At 34.3% G+C, this 12,204-nt stretch overlaps 1 long non-coding RNA gene across 1 annotated transcript in view; it reads right to left on the reverse strand.

Moving 5' to 3' along the window:
• LOC134478596 (uncharacterized) overlaps positions 1-11,928 on the reverse strand; it is a 74,207-nt gene extending 62,279 nt beyond the window's left edge. The window contains exon 1 of the long non-coding RNA XR_010051347.1: positions 11,652-11,928. This is a non-coding gene — a long non-coding RNA (uncharacterized LOC134478596). The remainder of the gene's footprint in view (positions 1-11,651) is intronic.
• Positions 11,929-12,204: the final 276 nt, after the last annotated feature.

Here is a 12,204-nt window from a genome sequence, read left to right on the forward strand (position 1 = left end):
CAGACTAGAATCTCTATGGAGAAAAACTTATAAAATAGTTTTAAGTTTTATAACTTAACTGTTTTTAACTGTCTTGGTGACAATATCACCAAGAAATTATCTATCTAATATAACTCACTAATTACTTGATAATATAATTAAGTCATTTTCTTTGTTTTTTTCAATTTGCAGATGTACAAAACAATAAAAATAGCTGTATAACAAATACTCATGTACCTTTTCGTGAGCTGAAGAAATAAAATGAAAGACTTACTATTCAGTATCCATTTGTACTCCTCCCATCATTCCTTTTCCTGTGTTCATCTTCCTAAGAATGAATGTTGCAAACCTGATGATTCTACCAAGCTACCTATGTGAAAATTCTCCATTTTGCTAGATATGCATAGATCTGTACTACATACACATATATATGGGTTAATCAGTGTATTATAATGTTACGTGTATATTATTTTAACTACTGGATTTAAGCCAAACAACAAAGATACAGATAGATATAGATAGATGATAGATAGATAGATAGATAGATAGATAGATAGATAGATGATATATGTGTTCATTTTAAGTACTTTTAAAACAAGTCATTAAGAAAGTGAGAGAGTGAGTCATATAACATTGTGGAAACAATTATGTTGCAGACAGACAGGAAAGTTAGTATGAAACTCTAGGTCATGTCTTGGTTCATATCCATCTGGCTGCCAAAGCCTCTTCCTCTCATTGGTGGGGCTTTTGGGAAATAAATGGGTCATAGTGTGAGATATCCATCGCTGGATTAATCAATTGATGAGTTTAAATGTGACACTGAGTAGTGAAGCTTGGTTGAAGGCGTTAGGTCACTGGACTGTGACCTGGAAGAATCTGCCCTCCCCTTCCTCCCTTAATAGTTCTCTGCCATGTTCTGAGCTGTTTGTGGTCTGTGATGCCTCTCTGTCATACCATCCTTCTTTGGAGCCAGCCAACTATGCACTGAAACCTCTACAAACTGTGAAGCCAAATTAACCTCTCCTCCTTACAGCTATCAGTTTCTTCACAGTCCCTGTGTCTCAGCACAAGAAAATAAGACAGCAATACAACAGAAACATACTGTTTGTCTTAAAAAGAGCTATCAGAAAATACGCCAAGGAGAAAATAAATCAAGGTTTTAAAAAAAAGGAAAAAGAACCAAGGGGAACAAAATAGTGTGGATACATGGTTGAAAAGATACAGACTGACAGTGTTAGATGACTTTGATGATTTATTATCTCTTCCATGACAAAAAACACTTAGTTGAATTTTCTGAAGAAGACAGGTATAGGCAGGTATAGTGTGACTGACATTGTAACAGGTAAATCACGGTATATAGAAAATGGAGTGAAGATTTTGTTTGGTTTGGTTTGGTTTATTATTTTGTACTTAGTGAGAGGCTTCGCGGATGGTAGTTAAATTACGTGAAATGCTTTTGCAGTAATCTAGATGAAAGTTAATGGTAGCATAAGTAATAGTTTTCATCTCAAGCAGTTGGAAAGAGTTGTCATTAACAGAAGAATCTATAATCAGAGTGTATTAAGAGATATTTGTAGAAAAAGATGAAGACATAAGTTTGGAACAAGGTAAACTATAATACATCATGTTAGAATTCTAGGTGACCATGTTGCTAGGGCAGTTATCCATGTAAGGCTGGATTGCAGAAAAGAGAATATTATAGATGTACAATTTGAAGACATCATAGTATAAATAACCAGGAGAATTAACATAGTAAACAAGGAGGTCCACATACTCATCTCCTGTGAGTCTGCTGAATTTCTGCTATGACAAGAAATCAGTCATTGTAGTTGAGAATAATATGCTTTCAGGAGAATCAGTATCATCCTAAGGTACAATATATCAAAAGATACCAGTAGATGAAGTACCCTAGATCTGAAGCATAACAGTACAAAGATTTTTGTGTATATATTTATAGAAAACATCTTGTAGAAAGGAAAACATTCAGGGGAAAGACAAAAATTGGTAGAGAAAAGACTTTGAAAGGTAAAGGATAAGATCTAATTCATGAAATTGGAAGATTGGGAGAAATACATGAACTTATATGGTTGTATTTTGGAAATGGAAGTAGAGAGTAATAAAGTCTCTAGTGGTTCTCAACTCTGCCCTAGTCAATAGGGCATAAGTTAAAGTTGTGAGAATTCAAATAAAGTTTGAAGAATAAAAAGAAAGGTTGAACCCCCTTTGGGATGCTTCACAGCAATAGTATGAATGTCAGACAACAAAAAAAAATGAATAATCAAAACTCATGAAAAAAATTTAATTGAGAGGAAGCACAGTGTATGTTTGTTTTCCTGCCATGTTAGAGGGAAGTAAGTATGCAGAATAAATAAAAACAGGATACCCAATTTTTCTTTCATGGCACAGAGAAAGCAAACAAAATGAAGAAGTATGAAATTACAAACTAACATAGAGCATTCAGATAGTCTACATATGATACACTGAAAACATGTTAGGATCAGTGAGTATTAAATGTTCTGTGTTGAACAATGTCTCCCATACAATATTCTTGCCCTAACTTCAGATACTTGTGAATATGTCCTTATTTGGGCAAAAGAGGCTTGATAGGTAATTCAACTGAAAATGAAGCCATTTTTTATTGGAAAAGGTTATATCTCAATCCTGTACACTTATGAAGAAGGTGAAATTGAATGATTCCTGTATGAAGACTGTGCCATGATCCAAGGAAAGCTTAGAAGCCTATAGTTGCCAAAACCTAAAAGAGGTTTAAAAAAACAAAAAGATTCCTTAGCCTTTGTAGGGCATGACCACATGAAACCTTCCTTGATTTTGGACTTTGACCACAAAACTTTGGCCAACAAAATGTTTTTTGTATTCTTCTGCCCCATTTATAATTTTTGTTAAAACAGTGAATACCTTAATTATTAGATCAAATTTGTAGCAACTCCACAAAGATAGGGTAAGATGATTATAAAATGCTATGAATGAGTGGTGGTACTCAATTAGAAAACTTCAAAATAAATGAGATGCAAAAAAATAGTGGTGTTTTATACAGCTGTCCTGTTACTAGAACTAACTATATGATACCCTGTAATTAAAAGAGAAGGGGTTAAATTTGGCTCACAGTTTCAGGGAATACAGTTCATGGTCATGGGCTGCAGTGCAAGAAGCAGAAGCCACAGTGGAGAAAAGCTACTTAGTGTACACCAGGAGGGAAGCAAAGTTCTTCTTTTTGGTGGCTGGGAAGAAATTCAGAGAACAGGGAAGATGGGATGGGACCAAATATAGTACTAGAGGTCACATTCCATAACAAACCAAGTATGTTTTTCAAATCCCCTAGGCAGCTCTAATGACACTAAGGTCAACAGTAGACTATGACTGCCACAGGCAAGGAATGCAGTTGGAATCAAAGGAGCATGACAGCAGTGGTTTTTATGAAAATCATAGAAACCCAGAAGGAAAAATACTGTATTAATGCTGGGAATTGATCATGTCATTTAAAAAAAAATTTTATCCTGATGAGAATAAAACCAAACAAAATAAAATATAATAAAGCCAATAAAAATAAAACAGTGAATGGAATGCAGGACTTGAAAACAGGATAATAGGTAATCAACAATGGCTATCATAATGCCTCTTGTTACCTTCAAAATTGCTGCCCACACAATCAGACATAATAAAATCAAACAAAATAGAACATAATAAAACCAATCAAAATATAACACTGAATAAAACAAAAGAATGAAACAAAACAAAACAAAGCAGTAAGAACAATATTGGAAATCCCCCGTAGTTGTTATATTGCATATTGTTATCCTCTAAATAAATGTTCAGACTGCTGACGTTAGATCTGCAAAGTCAATTAAACAATATAAGCATTAGGTTGTTTTTGTACCTCAGTCGCTATCAGCTTAGCCTGTGTCCCTCCAAATCAGTTGGTTGCTACCAGGGTGGGCGGATGGATTGTTCCTATCACCCAGCCTGTGCACTGGCTCCTCATGAGAAGGGTAAGTTGGCTTCTTTTTTTCTCCTCCCTGCCCCTGCATGGTTGGGCTGGCTCCTTATGGCAATGTTTTTAGACATCAAGGGACAGCAAAACTAGATGAGTGGCTAATTTAATAATTTAAAGTTCATATTGTTGTATATATATATGTTTAAAACTTTCATTCAGCAAAAGCATGCCATATGTATACTTCTCAGGACTGAATTTTTCAGCACTCTCACAATTGAAATTTATCCATATAATTAGTAATGCATTATATTTCATTATGGAAAAATTTATCACTTCATCTATTAGTAAATGTTTAAGTTTTTCCATTTATCAGTATTATAAATAAATCTTTCATTGCTTTTGTTTTTCTTACTCTACCTATAGTCACGACAACGTAAGTTTAAAATTGAACTTTGTCCTTTTTTACTGATAAACTCTCCAAGAGATTTTTCTTTCATTTACTTTAAGATTGTAATTTTTAATGTTTTTAATTTTCTTTATTTTCTAGAAATCGTACCCTACAATTATGTTTCCATAATTCTACATAAGTATTTCCATAATTCTGTATTTTATGAAAGTACTATCATGATCATCATTTTTTTTCTTCAAATTAAACAATCACTTCATGTATTAGAGTTTGATAGAGGGATAGAACCAATAGAAAACACATGTATAATTCTATGAGGAGATTTATTAAGTAGGGTTTCAGGGTCAGTGTTCAATGGCCATCTGTACACTGAAGACGCAGAGGATCCATTAGGGACTCAGTCCATGAAAATGGAAGCCAAGGAAGAAGAGCAGCCAAATATACAGAACCAGTCAAAGGTCAAAGAAGAGGAAACTAGACAGATGTCCAAAGGCAATGATGGAGACATATGCTTTTCCAAAATGCACTTTCCCTTTTTATTCTGCCCAGGGCAAAGCCTAATTGTTGGTGCCACACATCCAGGGTTTGTTCAATTTTCTGGCTCTCAGGTTGCTAACTACATGAATTCAGCCATAGATACACCCAGAACAGTGCTTTGCTAATCAGACAGGTGGTTCTTACACAAGTCATTTCATATATCACCATAGCAGTCAATTCTCACCTAATCTTTATTTTCAAACATCACTTGAAATTATAAATTTTATGACTTTTGCTGAACTCTACAACTTTTGATTAAAAGATAGACCCAGGAAACATGATACTCTGTATTTTATAGTTTCCAGTGCATTCTCCTTTTAGCTCTGCTTTAACTTACAACTTTGTGTGCTACCTAAATTATCTATTTTATTTTTTCTATATATTTCTCCTTATATCTCAGATCTCCCTCTGAGATTCTTTTGCCTGTTAAAATTTGTTTTCTCTTAGGTATTTTAAAAATTAAATTGTTTTTGTGTGAAAATATTTTCATTTTTCAATTTTTCTACATTACATGATTATGTATAAGATTAAATATTTAATGAATTGTTTTGTTACTGATTAATTACTTCCTTTTTTAGCATAAAATAATTTCTATGAAATGCTTAATTATGATATAAAATCTAGCAATCCTATTATTCTTTGTTCAGAATGATATTAGTCTATTTTCTTTTGTTTAATTTCAACATATGTAAAGATATGGACAGCTATTTTGAAGACAATGAGAGACATTATGGAAGCCATTTTGACTCCCCTATTGTCTGGTCTTGAAGATCCAAAATGCCTTCATCATCCTGTTCTGATTAATTTAGTACTATATTGTTCAGAATGTATTCATTGTGTGTGAAGATATGGACAACTATTTGGAAGAAAACAAGACACAATACGGTAGACAGTGAAGATCTCCAGAGGTCTTACTTTGAAATCTGTGTTTCTTAAGTTGTTTTCTTATGATCTGTTTTGTTGTTTTGATGTGTTTAATTTTACCCTCCTTAAAATTAAAAAAAAAATTATACTAGTAGTGGCTTGACCTTTGTCCATTTCTTAAATTGTATACTTTGTCTTTGTGTTTTGTATAAGATTCTTTTAAATAACATTTGTTATTTTACCAAAACTATTGCTGTGGTTTGTGCTTGGATGCCCTTCCTCAAGCCTCATGCAATCAAGGATATGCTGAATCTGGCATTCCTGATTGGTTTGTTGTCTTTTCCTAAGATTGGTGGTGTGAGTGCTGCACCTGCCCCCGTAGGGGTTGGGGGGGGGCAGCCATACAGTGTAAGAGTGGTAGAAGTCCTGTCTGTCTGTCTCTGTCTCTGTCTCTGTCTCTGTCTGTCTCTGTCTCTGTCTCTCTGTCTGTCTGACTCTTTCTCTGTCTCTCTGTCTGTCTCTGTCTGTCTCTCTCTCTCTCTCTCTCTCTCTCTCTCTCTCTCTCTCTCTCTTTCTCTCTGTTTGTGCTTGCTGTTTGTGGTGGCCATGAACAGCTCCCCTCACCATTCCATCCTGCTTTAGAGCCAGCTAAGTATGGACTGAAACTCCCAAAACTATAAGAAATAAACCTTCCCTTGCTTCATTTTGGGCCTCAGATATTTTGTCTAAACAATGAGACAAACTAACCAAGACAATTATCATTCTCTTTTCTTCAATAGGTAGATTTTTATTTGCATTTATTTCAACCATCTGAGAGTTCTGTATTTCTGATAAAGTTTCTCTTTCTCGATCCATTTTTAATGCTCTAAAGTTAATAGAGAAGTTTATATTGCATTTTTTTACTTTAAAATTTTAAATCACATTTCCTTTTTGTTTTTCTGCTTAATAGCTTTTTACTGCTTTCTGGAAGTGAGCATTCTTACTTATGGAGCTCTAAGAAATTTTACAAAGTGGAGTGTGATCATCTAATCACTTCCCAAGTTAAAGGGCTGAATATCATAAACTTCTCATAAGATCCCTTTTGCTGCTTACCACTCATATCATTACTTGCTGCCGTTTCTGCGTGTCCTACTGTGTAGTCTCCTTCAATACATCTCCCAATTCATCAATTTCTGTCTAGATTTTTCTAATCTTCTTGGTCTATTCATTGAGTATAAATGAAGGTTGCTTGTGTCAAAGAGAACGAATCATTGAATGACCAGGTTAAACTGTGGTTCCTATTGTCTGTGAGGGATTCCTTGGTGAGACTCACATTGGAATTGAGAAACTCAACAAAACAAACAACCCTCCTCCCAGATATGGCTGACCATCACCCAGTTCCTTCTGACTTTGCACAGAACATCAGTTGGAGGAAGGAGAAATTCAACACTTTTTTCTCTTTAATTGGGCCAGAATATCTTGGTCTTTTCTCGAGTGCCAATTTACACCATAGGCATGCCTGATTCTCCAGCCTTCAGAGACTAAATTACACCTTGGACTTCCCTGGGTCACTAGCTTACAGAGAGTGTATCATGGGATTTCTCAGAAACTTCTTTAGAAGATTCCCTCTGATCAGTCCTAATCCTATTTATTTGGTAGTAGTCTCAGAGACTCATTTTTAATTGCATTTAATAACAAAGTTTTTGTAATCTCTGAGTTTACTCTTTCAGTTTCTTAAATTGTGATTAGCTTTCATGGATTCCAATAGTCTAGGGTGGATTTTTCAGCAGTTCTGCTAATTTGAAACTCATATTTAGACCATAGTTGGGCTCCACAGACCAGAATTTTCCATTGTTGCTTCCTACCTTCATCTCTACACAAAACAGAAAGTGCAAAGATGCATATCTTTGTGTGTAGTTTTCCTAGTTCATGTTTCTTGAATGGAAAATTTCTATGAAAATATTTTCGTGCATGTTTTTATGCAGGATTAGCAAATTCAGTTTATTCACCTGCAACTGCCTGTAGCCGTCTCTCTTGACTTCCTGTGTGGTTTACAAGCAGGAATCTCAGCCTTTCAAGACCTGAATCAGGGTAAAGATCAGTACTGGCCATGACGCTGGCAGCTGCACTGTGCTGGATTTTATTAGTCTTTGTTCTCTTGGAATCTTTCCACTTATGCTTTAGTGTTTGATTAGATCTGATTTTTAATGTTTTATTTCATTTCTGATCTCATGTTCATAGCAGAAGGATTATGATCTGTGTCAAGCTGTCATGGTTTTTAATAAAAGAAAGCAGTGTAAATACTCAACCCAGTTTGCCCATCAGAAACAACTAGCAGCTTGATTCTTCTCATCTAGGCACTTTTCTATTCAATCCTTACGATCCTCTTCCTTTCTCTATATCTCTCTGCTACCTTTGTTTCTGTCCCAAAACAGCTAACCAGGCCTACTCTATTATTTCCAAGTGAAAGTTCTTTGGCTTCACCCAATAGTTTCTCAATCAAAAAGTCTTTATGCTTATAGGTTCTAGACATCATTGCTGTGATTTAGGGTTAGGGTTGGGTGGACTGGTGCTTTGGGTGTGTCGTACAAAACCAGTCAGCGAAGTGTGGAATCTTTCCCAAACTTCTGATTTTCCTCATTTCTGTTTGATCTATATTTTATGTGGCTCGATTTTATGTTTCCAGATACACTACGTTTCTTGTCTGTTGTTCTTGAACAATGTGACTAAGCTAAACGCCGTTGGATTTTACAAAATAGCTAATTTTATACTATTTAAATTCTCATGTCATGAAGCAAAAAGTGAACCTCTTCACTTTTGATAAAGCTGAGCCAATATGTCTTTATGTGTTAAAGTCACTACTGGCCTGATCCTTGTTTCTATTCAGTCATGGACCTTTGCAGAGTGAGAGATTTTTCTGAACGTTGCATCAGGATTGCACCTAGTTCCTCATGGGCACGTGAACTGTGCTGAATTAGAATGCAATACCTGAGCTGCACTGGCTTCTTCCACCTGATCACAGTCCCTCTCTTGGTCCTTTGTTTTTGCTTGTGCTAGTCCAGTAGTGGCAGCTCTTTCTGAGTACAGTGAACAAATCCAATGTGTTTTGCTTTGTTTTCTCGTAAGATTTCTGTTACATTAATAATGGAAATGACAATCTTCCTCTTTCTCTTTTAAGATTGTATTTGTGTTAATGTTCTTATCTTGACTCTCCTTCTACCATTCTGATTTCTTATACTGGCTAAGAATTTTCTCCCCAACTTTTTGATGTTGAAATTTCATGTAGTTTAGTCAAAAGGTTTCTCTTACAGTCCTACAAGAGTCTTTGTGTCATGTGATCTTACATAAAACTTCCAGGGGACCCACTGCTCTGCTAATCCTCAAATTATATGCAGTAAATTATACCCATTGTCTACTGCAACCACCAGGCCACCCACTGGCTCTAAATGAAATCACTTCATTTTGAGAGGACAAAATGCATTTTCTTTCATCTCAGTTGTTCTCTTTCACTCTTTTCTGCTTCAATCAACTGTATTTCTTGTTATCCACAGTCAAAATTTCAGACTTTAAACAATCTCCTCAAAATATTCATTCTATAATATAAATTCCTAATTTAAATTCCATGAGAAAAAGTCAGTTTCTATAAATAGAATGAATTAATAAAAATCTGAATTTTACTCAATATTTATCATCTATATGTTTATTGAATACTTTTATTGACTCCTCTGCTTCTTCATAATAATGACTGGGAAACTTTGTAATGCAAAAGTGTTCGCTCTTTCTTTTGTTTCTTGCAGTGAGTCTCAACAATGATGCTGCCTAATTACTATATTACTAAAAGTTTGCTTTAGAACGGCTGTCAGTGGTTATTACTCTAACATTGCTTCTTTCAAAAGAAAATTACAGTTATTAAATCTACAGTTAAAGATGGAAGAGATACTCTGATCACTTCTGGGGATAAAATTAAAGAACAATAGTAATGTTCATTTAAAGAAAACAATTTGTACCTGTGAATTATAATTTGCTACATACAATAACTTTGTAAAATTGTGCAACAATTACAATGCTTTCCATCTTAACAAAAATATACTAATTATATAATTATGAAATAACATAGTATATTTTTTTCTTAATTCAGTTACAAGTAAAACCAAATATTTGGATAGTGTCATAACTAAAATGATCTTTCCTAATGTACGATAATCAAAAGCAGATGATTTCAGAATTATGAAATTACAGCTCTGTTAAACACATTACCATTACTGTAATTTTACTTAGCCTTCTGATAGTTTTATGGTATTTCTAAAAATAACACAATATCCCAGCATTCTAGTTATGCTATTGTCTCTACTACTTTACTGAACAATTTCACTCTATCTACATATTTTTACCCTTATTTCCTTTCATAGGCCACTGAAACAATTTTAAATGTCCTTATATGCTTATGTTCAGTTTAGTCTACACTGTCTACCAGCTGACAGTTTGGTTCTGAAGTTTCTCAAAGCACTGAGAATTGAGCCTTGGCACCATGGAAACCCTGAGAGAGATGTTTTTCCTCAGGAAACATCACTCTGATCTCTTCCCTAGAAGCTACTTTTATCCTTGTATGTTCAAATCTCCTTACCAGTTCTTAAAGGAAACTTATTTTAGTATTGTAATGATTCAGTATGAGAATTACTAAAAATACAAATTCATGTTATTTTGTAATTGAGAACAAGAGGAAACACATGATGTTAAAAATATGATCAAAACCAATATTATCATGTCTTTTGATAGAGAGAGTCAGTTCCTTCCTTTGCACACTCAAAAAAGTCACTGTGCTCTCACCCTGAATCTCCTAATCACTTGTAATTCCCCAAAGCGCTGTAGTGTTTGCTTGCTCACTTTGTATGTCAATTGGGCAAATATCTTTCTATATTACTCCAAAATACTCATGCTATAAACATCTGTGTTTACATCACATTGTTCAAGGATTCAACAGCTTTGATCATCCAAATAGTACTTTGCAAAGTTATTTCTACTGTTTTTTTTTTTTTTTTTTATCAATCAGAGTTTTCCCATATTGATGACCTCCAAAGCACTTGATAAAGCACTTGCAGTGAGGAAATGTTATTTAGAGTAGCATGGCTTCGGGTTCAGCTTCAGTGTTATCCCATTCCTGCATGAGTTAGCGCTTTCAAGAGCTTTGTGTGTTTCATTTCTCTAAAAGTAAGCTAGTGAAAACTTCATGGCATTGAAGAAACTGTGCAGCTCAGGTATAGGAAGTAACATATAGCAGTTCAGGAAAGTGTTTGAATCTGCTGAATAGAACTAGCACTCCAACTTCACTGATGTTTTGTTGCTGTTGTTGTTGCTTGTTCTCTTTGTTTGCTTCGAGGGGAAACACAAATTTTAATTTTGCATAATCTGTATAAGTTATTTAGAAGAGGACCTTGAATAAAATAATGCCTAAAGTTTAAGAGATTTAGTGATAAGATTTTAATCTCATCTCTCTTAATTGTATGATTTATAATATTAATTTAATGACCTTAGTATAGTATTTAGTTAGTATAGTATAGAAACAATTTCAGTATAATATTAATTTTAAATTTTAGTATTTTATCACAACCCCAAATGATTCATTATTGGCTGCCATTTTTATTTTTCTGTTTAAGTACTGGCATCAAAATCTTCATGAAATATTTTAAAGTCAAAAAAGTTATACATATCTTTAAATAACGCTCTGAGAATTAGAGAAAAATTAACCATATTGCAATATTAAACTATGAGTCTATGATTAACTATTTGACTTCATCGGATATTATTTCCAATAACAGTTTACAGCTTTAAAGCTCTTTGAACAGACCATATAAAAGCACAATGCGAATCTTCTAAGCTCTACTTCAATTATGCTAATGCATCATAATTAACAGATAATTTCGGTAATCAACTTACCCTTGCGCTGCCTCAGTTTTTTCTTGAGCATCTCACGTTAGAGATGTAAGATAGGGGCCACAGAGAAAATGAGAAAACACTCACTGAGACAAATTAACCTCAGCTGGAAAAAAAGAAAGTCAAAAGTAAAGACATAATGTAAGTATCAACTTGGAGTTTTCCACAGTCCTTTGTGCACCTAAATTGTCTTTCAGCAGAGTAAGGTTGAAAGGAGTTTTGGATTTGGATTCTGATTTGTAGCATTTGTTCTGAGTTGTCTGAAGTTCCATTTGTTTTCCAGCCTATTGCTGACACGGGGTTGATGGCTTTAAGTTTTTTGTCATTGTCCCGAAGGATTCTTTTCTTATCAGCTCTTCGCAGATTGTGACCATTTAAGGGAAAAAGTTCTTTGCTGGTTTATCAACCTTATTTTCATAGCTTCTTATTTCCCAGTGTCAAAATGTATTACGAACATAAAAAAAAAAGTGCAGTCAGCCATGCCAAGCAGTTGTAAGGAGAATTGTATTTTAAGTGATACAGCAAACAAAACTGACCTTGGTGAGCCACATGACTT

This window comes from Cavia porcellus, unplaced genomic scaffold (assembly GCF_034190915.1).
Source record: "Cavia porcellus strain 051 isolate PalLab524CR breed Dunkin Hartley unplaced genomic scaffold, mCavPor4.1 scaffold_14, whole genome shotgun sequence".
Lineage (NCBI taxonomy): Eukaryota > Metazoa > Chordata > Mammalia > Rodentia > Caviidae > Cavia > Cavia porcellus.